This window comes from Rhododendron vialii, chromosome 11a (genome assembly GCF_030253575.1).
Source record: "Rhododendron vialii isolate Sample 1 chromosome 11a, ASM3025357v1".
Classification (NCBI taxonomy): domain Eukaryota; kingdom Viridiplantae; phylum Streptophyta; class Magnoliopsida; order Ericales; family Ericaceae; genus Rhododendron; species Rhododendron vialii.
Genome location: NC_080567.1, coordinates 28,011,070 through 28,023,945, shown reverse-complemented (window position 1 = coordinate 28,023,945; position 12,876 = coordinate 28,011,070). Strand labels below are relative to the sequence as shown.

At 37.8% G+C, this 12,876-nt stretch overlaps 1 protein-coding gene and 1 non-coding gene across 2 annotated transcripts in view; both read left to right on the top strand.

Annotated features, from left to right (window-relative positions):
- The window catches only part of LOC131308766 (germin-like protein 5-1), a 136,528-nt gene that overhangs the window by 62,882 nt on the left and 60,770 nt on the right, over nucleotides 1-12,876 (top strand). The window lies entirely within an intron of this gene.
- LOC131309062 (small nucleolar RNA snoR100) lies at nucleotides 11,137-11,244 on the top strand. The gene has a single exon (XR_009194736.1). It is a non-coding gene; the product is annotated as a small nucleolar RNA snoR100 (small nucleolar RNA).

The following is a 12,876-nucleotide window of genomic DNA, read 5'->3' as shown; positions in this document are numbered from 1 at the left end:
TTTCTTTTACAGTAGGATTTCTAGGGTTAGGGTCTTATAAAAAGGGCTGTAACCTATTCAATTAAGCAGACTTTTAAGCTTTTGATTAATAATATTGCAGAGATTTTCTCTTTCTTTCTTGTGCGCAAGATTTGCTCGTTGCTACGAGTTGTTTATCTCGTTTGGATTAGTACGCTAACTAGTCTCTCGTGAATTCCGCTGCGTCACGCATCTGACCTTATTTTGATAGGCGCGTAAATATTTACATATGCACTCCATAATTTAATCTTGTTAAGTCTATTATATATTATCATTTGGAGTTTTATATTTTATTTTTGCGTTATAGGTATTTGGAGGGGTTTGATGCACAATGAGCGCAAAGTTGAGCTCTATTTGATGTCTAGGCGAAAGCCCATTATCAAAATAGTTTCAATTGGTGGGTCCATTGACAATCGGAAAGTACTGATTTAGAAGCTAATCGGCTAAGAAAATTGGGCTTGCACTTTGTTAATTAGGTGGGCCCATGGAATTGCAACATTTTGCTTAAGAGATAGTAATCTTCTTTAGCACTTGAGTGGTCATTCAAGTCCAACATATAAAAAGGGTAGTAGCGCTGCATAGGTACGAGGATTTTCTCACGGACGAAACAGAAAAAAACTGCACACAAGAAAAGTTTTGGACGGAAGTAAACAGAGAACGGGGGTAGCAAGACTTTTGTTTCGATAGTTTTTCTTTCGAGTTTTGTTCAGTTTTTCTTTCGAGTTTTGTCCCTTTCAATTTATTTGAAGCTTTGTTCAATTACTCATGCTCCGATAATTCATTTTAATTTTAGTTTTTTATAAAAGTTGTTCGTTGGTTCTTGTTTAACTTAAATCTTTTGTTAAACAAGAATCAACGTTGTGATATTGTCTTTGCGTTGTGATGCTTTCTGCCTTTTATCTGTACTATCATTTTCTCTTCTTTTATAAAATTCTTCTTCGCTGTTAAAAAAAAACCTTAAATCTTTTGTTTATTTTTTATCTTGCGCAATAGAAGCATATATGTTTCAAACAAAAGTTTCTTTTGTTTCTTGCTTAATAATAAGTGAGTAGATATCGGGGTAGGGTCGTGGGGTGATTAGCACACCATGTCTAGGTCGGACATGTTCTGCTCCTGTTTTCTGACATAAAAATTGAAAGGACAATTTTGGTTTATTAAGAACATTCATGAGACGAACCCGGGTATCCTCGGAACCCATGTGAACGGAAAAATGGGGATTCAAAACTTATTCTTCACTGAACATGGGTAAACGGCGACCATAAAGGTTAGCATCTTTCAAGGTATCCTTTTCTCTCTAAAGTTGAATGTTTTTTTTAGAACACTGAATGGAGCAGGGAAGTCTGGCTTGGTTACGGATGCTATGAACTCTATGACCGTGCCTTCTTTTTAATTATTTTAAAAAATTAAACAATTCCGTAAGTTTAGTTAAATCTCAACACCGAATACAAGGGGTAGCTACCTAAGAGCCAGTTTAATCAATAACAACCCGAATTTTTAGTCAGCACACATTACCGTCTCTATGGATTCGACTCTAGTCTTACCAGATATTGTGCTATGTCGGCCTCCGCCCTACGCTTGGGGCAACCCATTAATTTAGGACTAAAAAATCGTCAAGCATTTTTGGCGCGGTTGCTAGGGACGGTAACATGTGTTAAGAAGTCGGGTAATTATTTTTATTTGTTTTCTTTTTAGTTTTTGTTTTGAGTCATCATAGGTAGGGTAGGCAATCATCCATCGTAGGAAAACAATTACCTCTAGACCGTTTTTTTTTTTTTTATTGTTGAAAAGAAAAAAAAAAGGCTCATCTTGCAAGATGCCATGGAAGTTTTGCAAAACAATTTGATTATTCAGTGTCACTTCCTATATTTTATGGTTTGGCTTAAGAAAATCTTTTTTCGCATATTACTAACCTTGAGAAAGCTTTTGCTAGTGATGAAGCGGCTCTTTTACATGTATTCCTAGCATCTTTGCGTAGTAGTGCCCAAGATTGATTTAACTTTTTGAGTCCAAAATCGACATGGAGTAAGATTGTAATACAATTTTTCAAAACTTTCGCTCCATCATATGAGGCTCGTATGCTTTTACAAAAACTATCACATTTCTATCAACAAGATAATGAGTCTTTTTCGCAGTGTTGTGAGCGATTTAAAAATTTCGTATTCTTTTGGTCGAGTTTTAATTGTGAGCTTTGCAGTCTTCTAGCACATTTTGCCATGGTTTAAATCCTAAGACATGCTAGGTGAACTTTGGGTCCACTGACGAATTCCTTAAATAAAAACACTGAAGAGGCTTACCTAGATGAATTAGCCTAAAAGCTCCAATTTTGTGAGTTGACTGAAAATTTTGAGGATCCCAATTCTGATGCGAGAGAAAAAGAGAAAATAGAGCCACTTGTCATTAGTGAAGGCTATATATCTTTTAAGAAGTCATTGTCAATAGTTACAGATACTCTCGGCTCTAGATGTTGCCACCCCTCCTACTAAGTCTACATTTTCGCAAGAGTTTTTAAATGTGGAACTGATTGATTTTCTTGGTGTTGATGAATTTAATTTAGTTAATCATTCCTATCTTGTGGATTTTGTCAACAATTTAAAAATTGATCTAGTTTGGGTTGTACACTTACTGAAACTTAAATGTCTAAAATGAATTCAGCAAATGCGCTATTCAAAATATCTTAACTTGTGGCATGGCAATTCAATTCTTGATAAAAGGTGTAGAATGTAGTGCTATGTTCATTGTCTTAGCTCTCGTTGGCATGATAAATGTTCGGAACTCTCGTTTGGCTACACATACATAAACTCTTTCTTTCTCTGTTGTTTCTTTTTCTCTTTTGATAGTCTGGTATAGCCACCCATTTCTCACTTGAGAAATGAGGTGTGTGGTGGCCTCGGTTGTTGTGTCGGTAACGGTCCGAGACATATTGAATCTATGCCTTGTGAGTTTTGGTACGTGATAACGGATTTGATTGTATGCTCGGTATAACGCTTGGTGCATTGCTTCGAAGCGTGCTTCGGCTTAAAGGCCTTGGGAGTGCTCCGGGTGTGATGGTTATATCAGCTTGGTCCCCCTTTTACCACGTGTCAACAGCAATCATTTGGATCAGGACGTGCTCCGTGGCCGTTCTCCTCCCGCGTCATGTATGACGTCACCCGAGGCGGTTACCCGAGCGTACGCCCCACGCATTGGCTTGAAGGCCAAGGAACCCTAGGTCTACAAATATGAAGGGATGCTCATTCCGAGAGGTATGCTTTTTTGCCCTAGCTCTAGACCTAATTTCCACCCCTGAGATCTGACTTAATCGTCGGAGGGTCACTGGGCTATCTCAGCCCTAGTGACTTGCTACAGGTCGCGTCGCAGGAGCAGCGGAGCTGAGGAAGAAGGACCCCAGCCGGGATCTTGGCCTAGGTCCCATAAAATCTTAACCCCTACAATTGGTGACTCCGTTGGGGACTTTAGCCACTAATGCAGCATCCACTTCCCCCTTTCTGCTCCGTTCAGCGTTCCTGAATCAAACATGGTTGAGATCGACGACGCGCATCACTGTGGTACCGCCCACGGGCTCGGTTCCCCGTGGGCCACAACCTAGCTTCCGGCAGAGCAACCGCCCTAGGAAAGACCCATGTATCCGTCAAAGTTGGCGCCGGAGCGTCAGCTCCAGACGCAGGCCCATCCTCCGAGCTCCACTCCTACATCCACCATCTTAAGCGGAAAATCAACGACCTCACGACGGTAATGGAGCGCGACAGACACGTCCGAGACGAGTTGGCAGAGATCAAACACCTCCTCCAAATCTCCCCGTCTTATTCCTCTGGGAGTCGCGGCGGAAGGAAGGACCATCGCACCCCTCCTCGCAGTCGTGAAGTCCTTCACCTGCTCGAGCACAGATCCCGCCCCTCAGTCAAGGATCGTCTCGAGCCACCAAGAGCGGCAGACGCTCGAGCCACAAAGGACACATCGCATAGGGACCGTTCCCGTTTCCCTATGCAGCTTCAAAGGAAACCATCGGCCTTCGAGAGGCTCGGTGCTGGGAGCGTCTCAGCCTCTTCCACCCACTCGGTCCGGGTGGGCAAAACAGACAGGGAATCTACCCCTAGCCTCACAAGGGCGGCCAGAGGAAATGACCTTGTGGAGTTTCAGACTAGGGGATACCGCGAGCGCCTGAAGGGCCCCCGAGCCGGAAGTCCCATCGTCTCACAGTTTTTTGATTTTTTGGCAACGCTTTCGACCGTTGCTATAGAACGATTTTTTTGTAATGTAGTTTTGTGAAAATTTAGCACTCTAAGAAATATAATGACAAACATCCAAATAAAGAAAATTTAGCATAATTTTAGTGAAACGCTGTCATAAACTATATAAAATTATTAACATCATTATACAAAAATCAATTGGGGGACACGTCCCCACGGGTCCCACGTAGGTTCGTCCCGCAATTGCTTGATCATATATTCAAATATTAATTGGAATGATGCCCTAGACATCCTCACGGAGGAAAAAAGTCAAGTTTCAATCTAAAAGTCAAATATTTCAATCAAATACTTGTACTACTTGCTTTCCAAACGAGGTTATCGAAAATTTTGTCTAATCCATTGTTTATGTGTAATCACTAGTCAGGCTATTAAGGTTTCCTTAATAAAGAGCTGATTTTTTTTTATTTAAAGTTTCGTGTTTGGCCGTATTTTGATAGGCGCGTAAATATTTACATATACACTCCATAATTTATCATTGTTAAGTCTATTATATATTATCATTTCGAGTTGTATGCTTTATTTTTGCGTTATAGGTATTTGGAGGGGTTTGATACATAATGAGTGCAAAATTGAGCTTTATTTGATGTTCAGGCGAAAGCCCATTATCAAAATAGTTTCAATTGGTGGGTCCATTGACAATCGGAAAGTACTGATTTAGAAGCTAATCGGCTAAGAAAATTGGGCTTGCACTTTGTTAATTAGGTGGGCCCATGGAATTGCAACATTTTGCTTAAGAGATAGTAATCTTCTTTAGCACTTGAGTGGTCATTCAAGTCCAACATATAAAAAGGGTAGTAGGGTTGCATAGGTACGAGGATTTTGTCACGGACGAAACAGAAAAAAACTGCACACAAGAAAAGTTTTCGACGGAAGTAAACAGAGAACGGGGGCAGCAAGACTTTTGTTTCTATAGTTTTTCTTTCAAGTTTTGTTCCTTTCAATTTATTCGAAGCTTTGTTCAATTACGCACGCTCCGGTAATTCGTTTTAATTTTAGTTTTTTATAAAAGTTGTTCGTTGATTCTTGTTTAACTTAAATCTTTTGTTAAACAAGAATCAACGTTGGGATATTGTCTTTGCGTTGTGATGTTTTCTCTTAGCCTGTTATCTGTACTATCTTTTTCTCTTCTTTTATAAAATTCTTCTTCGCTATTAAAAAAAAACTTAAATCTTTTGTTTATTTTTTATCTTGTACAATAGAAGCATATATGTTTCAAACAAGAGTTTTTTTTGTTTCTTGCTTAATAATAAGTGAATAGTTTTCGAGATAGAGTCGCGGGGTGATTAGCACATCATGGCCAAATCGGACATGTTCTGCTCCTGTTTTCTGACATAAAAATTGAAAGGACAATTTTAGATTTATTAAGAACATTCATGAGACGAACTAGGGTATCATCGAAGCCCATGTGAACGGAAAAATGGGGATTCAAAACTTATTCTTTGCTGAACATGGGTAAACGGCGACCATAAAGGTTCGCATCTTTCAGGGTATCCTTTTTCTCTCTAAAGTTGAATGTTTTTTTTAGAACACTGAATGGAGCAGGGAAGTCTGGCTTGGTTTGCGAGTGCTATGAACTCTACGACCGTGCCTTCTTTTTAATTATTTTAAAAAATCAAACAATTCCGTAAGTTTAGTTAAATCTCAACACCGAATACAAGGGGTGGCTACCTAAGAACCAGTTTAATCAATAACAACCCGAATTTTTAGTCAGCACACATTACCATCTCTGTGGATTCGACTCTGATCTTACCAGATATTGTGCTATGTCGGTCTCCGCCCTACAATTGGGGTAACCCATTAATTTAGGACTAGAAAATCGTCAAGTATTTTTGGCGCAGTTACTGGGGACGGTAACATGTGTTAAGAAGTCGGGTAATTATTTTTATTTATTTTCTTTTTAGTTTTTGTTTTGAGTCATCATAAGTAGGGTAGGCAATCATCTATCGTAGGAAAACAATTACCTCTAGCCTGTTTTTTTTTTATTGTTGAAAAGAAAAAAAAAAGGCTCATCTTGCAAGATGCCATGGAGGTTTTGCAAAACAATTTGATTGTTCAGTGTCACTTCCTATATTTTATGGTTTGGCTTAAGAAAATCTTTTTTCACATATTACTAATCTTGAGAAAGCTTTTGCTAGTGATGAAGCGGCTCATTTACATGTATTCCTAGCATCTTTGCGTAGTAGTGCCCAAGATTGATTTAATTTTTTGAGTCCATGATCGATCGACATGGAGTGAGATTGTAATACAATTTTTCAAAACTTTCGCTCCAACATATGAGACTCGTATGCTTTTACAAAAACTATCACATTTCTATCAACAAGATGATGAGTCTTTTTCGCAGTGTTGTGAGCGATTTAAAAATTTCGAATTCTCTTGGTCGAGTTTTAATTGTGAGATTTGTAGTCTTCTAGCACATTTTGCCATGGTTAAAATCCTAAGACATGCTAGGTGAACTTTGGGTCCACGGACGAATTTCTGAATAAAAACACTGAAGAGGCTTACCTAGATGAATTAGCCTAAAAGATCCAATTTTGTGAGTTGACTGAAAATTTTGAGGATACCAATTCTGATGCGAGGGAAAAAGAGAAAATAGAGCCGCTTGTCATTAGTGAAGGCTATATGTCTTTTGAGGAGTCATTGTCAATAGTTACACTGAATAATCAAATACTCTCGCCTCTAGATGTTGTCACCCCTCCTACTAAGTCTCCATTTTCGCAAGAATTTTTAAATGTAGAATTGATTGATTTTCTTGGTGTTGATGAATTTAATTTAGTTTATTATTCCTATCTTGTGGATTTTGTCAACAATTTAAAAATTGATCTAGTTTGGGTTGTACGCTTACTGAAACTTAAATCTCTAAAATGAATTCAGCAAATGCGCTATTCGAAGTATCTTAACTTGTGGCATGACAATTCAATTATTGATAAAAGGTATAGAATGGAGTGCTATGTTCATTGCCTTAGCTCTCGTTGGCATGATAAATGTTCGGAACTATCGTTTGGCTGCACATATATAAACTCTTTCTTTCTCTGTTTTTTCTTTTTCTCTTTTGATAGTCTGGTATAGCCACCCATTAATTTCTCTCTTGAGAAATGGGAGGAAAGTAGTACTCGTGTCTTTCGTGTGAAAAAAGTTGATGATTTTTGTCTTTCATTTTATTTTTTGTCTTGTTTATTTCTTTTAGTTTTTTTTTCTTATTGTTTTGGAGGCTAACATTTTGCAGGTTGTTCGATCCAAGTTGGGGGGTTCTCTCTCTCTCTCTATAGTTTACTCTGCTTAGCCCTTTCTTTTCGAGGTGATATCTCTTCTCTCTTTTACGTTTCTATCTTATCTTTATTTTTCACGCTTTCAATGCGGACATTGAATAGTTCGAGTTGGGAGGAAAGATCACTTTGTTCTTTATTTTGTTAGATTCAATAAAAAAAAGGAAAAAATTTTGAAAATAAAGAATGGTGGAATACTTTTTGCATGAGACTTGAAGGCTGTTGAGATTGGCTCTTGGTTGATTGAGTTCGAAATGTGATAGTCATTGTTTTAATATTGTGGTAGCATAGTAGTTCTTTTTGCTAGCTTATCGCGAAGAATTGATCATGACATTTATTTCTAACACCTTTGCATTTCACTCTTATTTGGGCTTTGGTTACTTATAAGTTATGACTTGAATGTTTTCGATGGCTTGATTAGTAGAGACTTATATCCATGTGAGCTTATAGCCTACTTTTCTTGAAGTGGTTTCAAATGAACTCTTGTTTGTCAGGAAAGAGCAAATTTGTTGCTGATGTCAAGTGTTGGGAATGTTTTATATAGCCTACTTATCTCTTGGGTTTGAAAATTGCATGGATGTATTGCCCATTAGAGAGGATTATAGGTCATCTTTGTTATTTTGAACCGGTTTGTTTATTTCTTTCATACATTTATCTCTTATGAGCCCATTTGAGCCTTTCGCATGATACCATTTTTTTGTTGAGCTCTTTCATCTATATTGTGTCTTGAGAATGACTAGTTAATGATATGAAGGTGAATTATTGAGAAAAGAAGGAGATGAGTGGAATTGAGAATTATGCTTGACTGTGGTGATCTTTCCCATTTAAAAATAGAAAAAAATAAAAAGAATGTGCTTTTAAGAAAAAAAAAGTGAAAAGGGAAAACATCAAATCATTGTGGAAATGAGAAATACTTGTTCTTATACGGGATTGTATTAAAGAGTTAGGAAGAGAGATGTGGCGAAGTTGAAAAGAGAAAGAAGAAAAAAAAGAAAGCGCACACATTATTTTATTTGCCTTATTGTTGTAAGTCATTCTCGGACACTTGAATTTTTACCTAGCCTTGAAATATTTTTCCTTACTTAACGTTATAACCAGAATTAAAGTCCTATTTGTTCTTATGGGCAATGAGTTGTGAATTGATGGATAGAGAGAGTTTCCAACACTTGGTATTCCTTTCATAAGATCGTGTGTCTATTTTATAGAGCGTTCTTTTTGTGTAATTATGTGCGGAAGTATTTTGCTTTCAGTTACATAATTTCTTCCTGCACATATTGAGAGTAATATGCACCTTGTTTCAAATAATTTCATTTGTTGAGTGCATGACACGGTGAGATTTGAAGTCAAGACTCGGTTCGGAGAGAACTTTTAGTTATTTTTCATCTATAACCGAAGCCCATGTTCACACACACAAAGTATAGGTGTTGTAACTCATTTTTATGACTTAATAGCATCTAGAACTGCTTATGTCATTATCTCATTGCGATGGCTTCATAATCTTTGCTTAAGATATCATTGAGCTGTCATACAGGTTTTCGGGTTTCATGTGAAAAGAATTCACAATGTTTTGAAGGTGATCACTGCTGAAAACCCTCATGAGACTTTACCCATCCTTCCGGGGCTGCCTGAGGATTTAAAAGAACTATCGATTTTAATTAGTTTTATTTAGTTGCATTTTGTTTTCTTTGCTCGAGATTAGCAAAGTGTAAATTTGGGAATGTGATAGACGTGTAAATGTTCACATATGCTCCCCCTAATATATCCTTGTTAAGTCTATTATATATTATCATTTGGAGTTTTATGCTTTATTTTTGTGTTGTAGATATTTGGAGGGTTTGATACACAAAGAGCACAAAGTTGAGCTTTATTTGATGTCCAGGCGAAAGCCCATTATCAAAATAGTTTCAATTGGTGGGTCCATTGACAATCAAAAAGTACTGATTTGGAAATGAATTGGCTAATAAGAAAATTGGACTTGCACTTTGTTAATTAGGCGAGCCCATGGAATAGCAGCACTTTACTTAAGAGATGGTAATTCTTCTTTAGCACGTGAGTGGTCATTGAAGTCCAACATATAAAAGGGCAGTTGGGTTGCATAGATACGAGGATTTTCTCACGGACGAAATAGAAAAAAAACTGCACACAAGGAAAGTTTCGGACGGAAGTAAACAGAGAACGGGGCAGCAAGACTTTTGCTCCGATAGTTTTTCTTTTAACTTTTGTTCCTTTCAATTTATTTGAAATTTTGTTCAATTACTCACATTTCGGTAATTCGTTGTAATTCCAGTTCTTTATAAAAGTTGTTTGTCGGTTATTGTTTAACTTAGATCTTTTATTTATTTTTCATCTCGTGTAATAGAAGCATGTTTCAAACTAGGGTTTCTTTTATTTTTTGCTTAATAATGAATGAGTAGTTGTCGTGGTAGGGTCACGGGGTGATTAGCACATCGTGGCTGGGTCGGATACGTTCTGCTCCTGTTTTCTGACATAAAAATTAAAAGGACAATTTTAGGTTAGTTAAGAACATTCATTAGACGAACGCAGGCATCGTCGGAGCCCATGTGAACGGGGGAATAAAGGTCCAAAACTCATTCTCCGCTGCGCATGGGTAAACGGCGACCACAAAGGTTTGCATCTTTCGGGGTATCTTTTTCTCTCTAACGTTGAATGGTTTTTTAGAACACTGAATGGAGTAGGGAAGTTCGGCTTAGTTGCGAGTGCTATGAATTCTACGACCGTACCTTCCTTTTAATTATTTGAAAAAATCAAACAATTCCGTAAGTTTAGTTAAATCTCAACACCAAATACAAAGGGTGGCTACATAAGAGCCAGTTTAATCAATAACAATCCGAATTTTTAGTCAGCACACATAACCGTCTGTGGATTCAACTCCGGTCTTACCGGATATTGTGCTACGTCGGTCTCCCCCCTACGTTTGGGGCAACCCATTAATGTAGGACTAGGAAATCGTCAAGCATATTTCGCCAAAGTTTTAGGCGAAAATCTAAGAAAGAAGTAAAGAGTAAAGAAATTGAAGAACAGAAAGCTGATTGACATCACTATATGTAATTTCGAAGAATTACAAAAACTTAGATAAATCTACTGTGGGCACTAGCGTAATCTTTTAAGACCATAATTAAGATGATCTGTACATATATATTTGGTAATAATGTAAGCAATAAAAATATAGGGGGTACGCGACTCCTTGCACCTTCTTGAATCAGCTCAACGCCAAGATGTATGTTTGGCGGCTGCCTAAGGCTCACAGTTTTGGAAAAATACAATGTCCAAGACTCTAAAAAAGTTCTAATCTAAAATTTCAGAAGTAAAACTTCATTGTCGAAAGACCTATGCAGAATAAGAACAATTAGTACATTGTTAAAAAGTCCAAAAATGCGTCCCAATGATGCGATGGTAAAAGAAATTCAAATATTGGGAAAAAAATAAAACAATCCATTGGTTTGCAATTTTTCACCTTAAGCCTCGAACAGGCTTGGACTGCCCTGCCACAACAATGATACATGCTTTAGAAAAATTAAGTACTCAAATTAAATTTGAATTTGTGGACTTATTTGTTATCTATTGTACATACCGATGCCCTGAACTATCAATGAAGGAAGCATGGTAATATGTACATAAATTGATTTGGGTCTCTAGGCCTATCCTCTCTGATGCCATTTGGTTTTAATTTAGGGGCATGGTTTTACAACAAAACATCCTTGTAGCTCCTCGGTTTTTGGAGGTTTAGGGGGGCCACTGTTTTAGTGGTATTCTGAGAGCAGCCACTTTGTGCATATATTGCCAAAGGTTAGGTTTGTCTCCAATCATCCTCCGCCCATACCCCCAATGATTGGGGACTAGATGGGTTGTGTTATGTTGTTGTTGTTGTGGACTTATTTGTTATCTAGTTGAACAAACCACATGGATGGAGAGAGAGAGAGAGAGAGAGAGAGAGAACATAGATTTTATGTGGCTTGGTTCGTAAACCTACTCTACAGGCAGTCAAATGATCAAGGATTTCTCTATACGGAAGGAACGGATATCCAAAGGGCTACAGATGAGATCTCTCGAAATTTCTATCTTGCCTCTCACAAGAAAAGAATTTGTCACAATCAGAGAAAAACCCTAAAAACTACTTAAATACTGAATTGTCTCGGCGTCAACCGTTCGGACCGTCGTAGCACCGGACGGGATTTACCGCGAGGTCGAATTTCGTTAGAGAATGGAGGCCGTACGTCTGGACAAGATATGCTGAGAGGTCCGATTTCGAGCCAAAACACTAGCTTCATGATTCACATCAAACCAATATCTATGTTGACATACGAGTGTAAAACACGATTTGAGATGAAGTTGGTAGTTTGACAACAAAAACAAAAACAAAAAAATTATTGCATTTTCAGGCACATGGGAAAATTAATCCTTCTACGGATCGAACTGATAACAGCTGCAACTAATATATGGTCCTTTCCATGCAAGGTAATCTGGAAAATTTATTACGTACTTTGTTTACTTCTGTAGTCATGATCGATTTAAGTAGATGACTGCTTGACGATTTCCTAGTCCTAAATTAATGGGTTGCCCCAAGCGTAGGGCGGAGACCGACGTAGCACAATACCCGGTAAGACCGGAGTCGAATCCACAAAGACGGTGATGTGTGCTGACTAAAAACTCGGGTTGTTATAATTTAAATGGGCTCTTAGGTAGCCACCCTTTGTCGTTTTGATTGAGATTAAATTGAAACCTAGAAATTGATTGTATTTTTCAAATAATTAAAAGAGGTACAGTCGTAGGGTTCATAGCACTTGTAACTAGTCCGGATTAACCTGCTCTGTTTGGAGTTCTTAAAAACGTTTAATTTTAGATTGAAATAGATACCCCGCAAGATGCGAAACCCTATGGTCGCCTTATACCCATGCGCAGCGAAGAATGAGTTTTGGACCCCCATTCTCCCGTTCACATGAGCTCCGACGATGCCCAGGTTCGTCCGCGGGAAGTATTTTCCAATCTAAAATTGTTTTTTTTTTATATTGTTTGATAAAAGAAGCAGTGCCCGAACTAGCCACGGTGCGCTAATCACCCCGCGACCTTACCTGTACGACTACTCACTCATTATTAAACAAAAAGTAAGAAGCAAAATAAACCCTAGATTGAAACATGCTTCTATTACGCGAGATAGCAAATAAACATAAAATAACAACTAATTAAATACCAGCGAATAACTTTTATTAAAAACAAAAATTAAAACAAGTTACCTCAGTACGATTAATTAAACAAAGCTTTAAAACTTGATAGGAACAAAACGCGGAAGAAAGAAAAAATTATCGGAACAGAAAGAGATCTTGGCAACA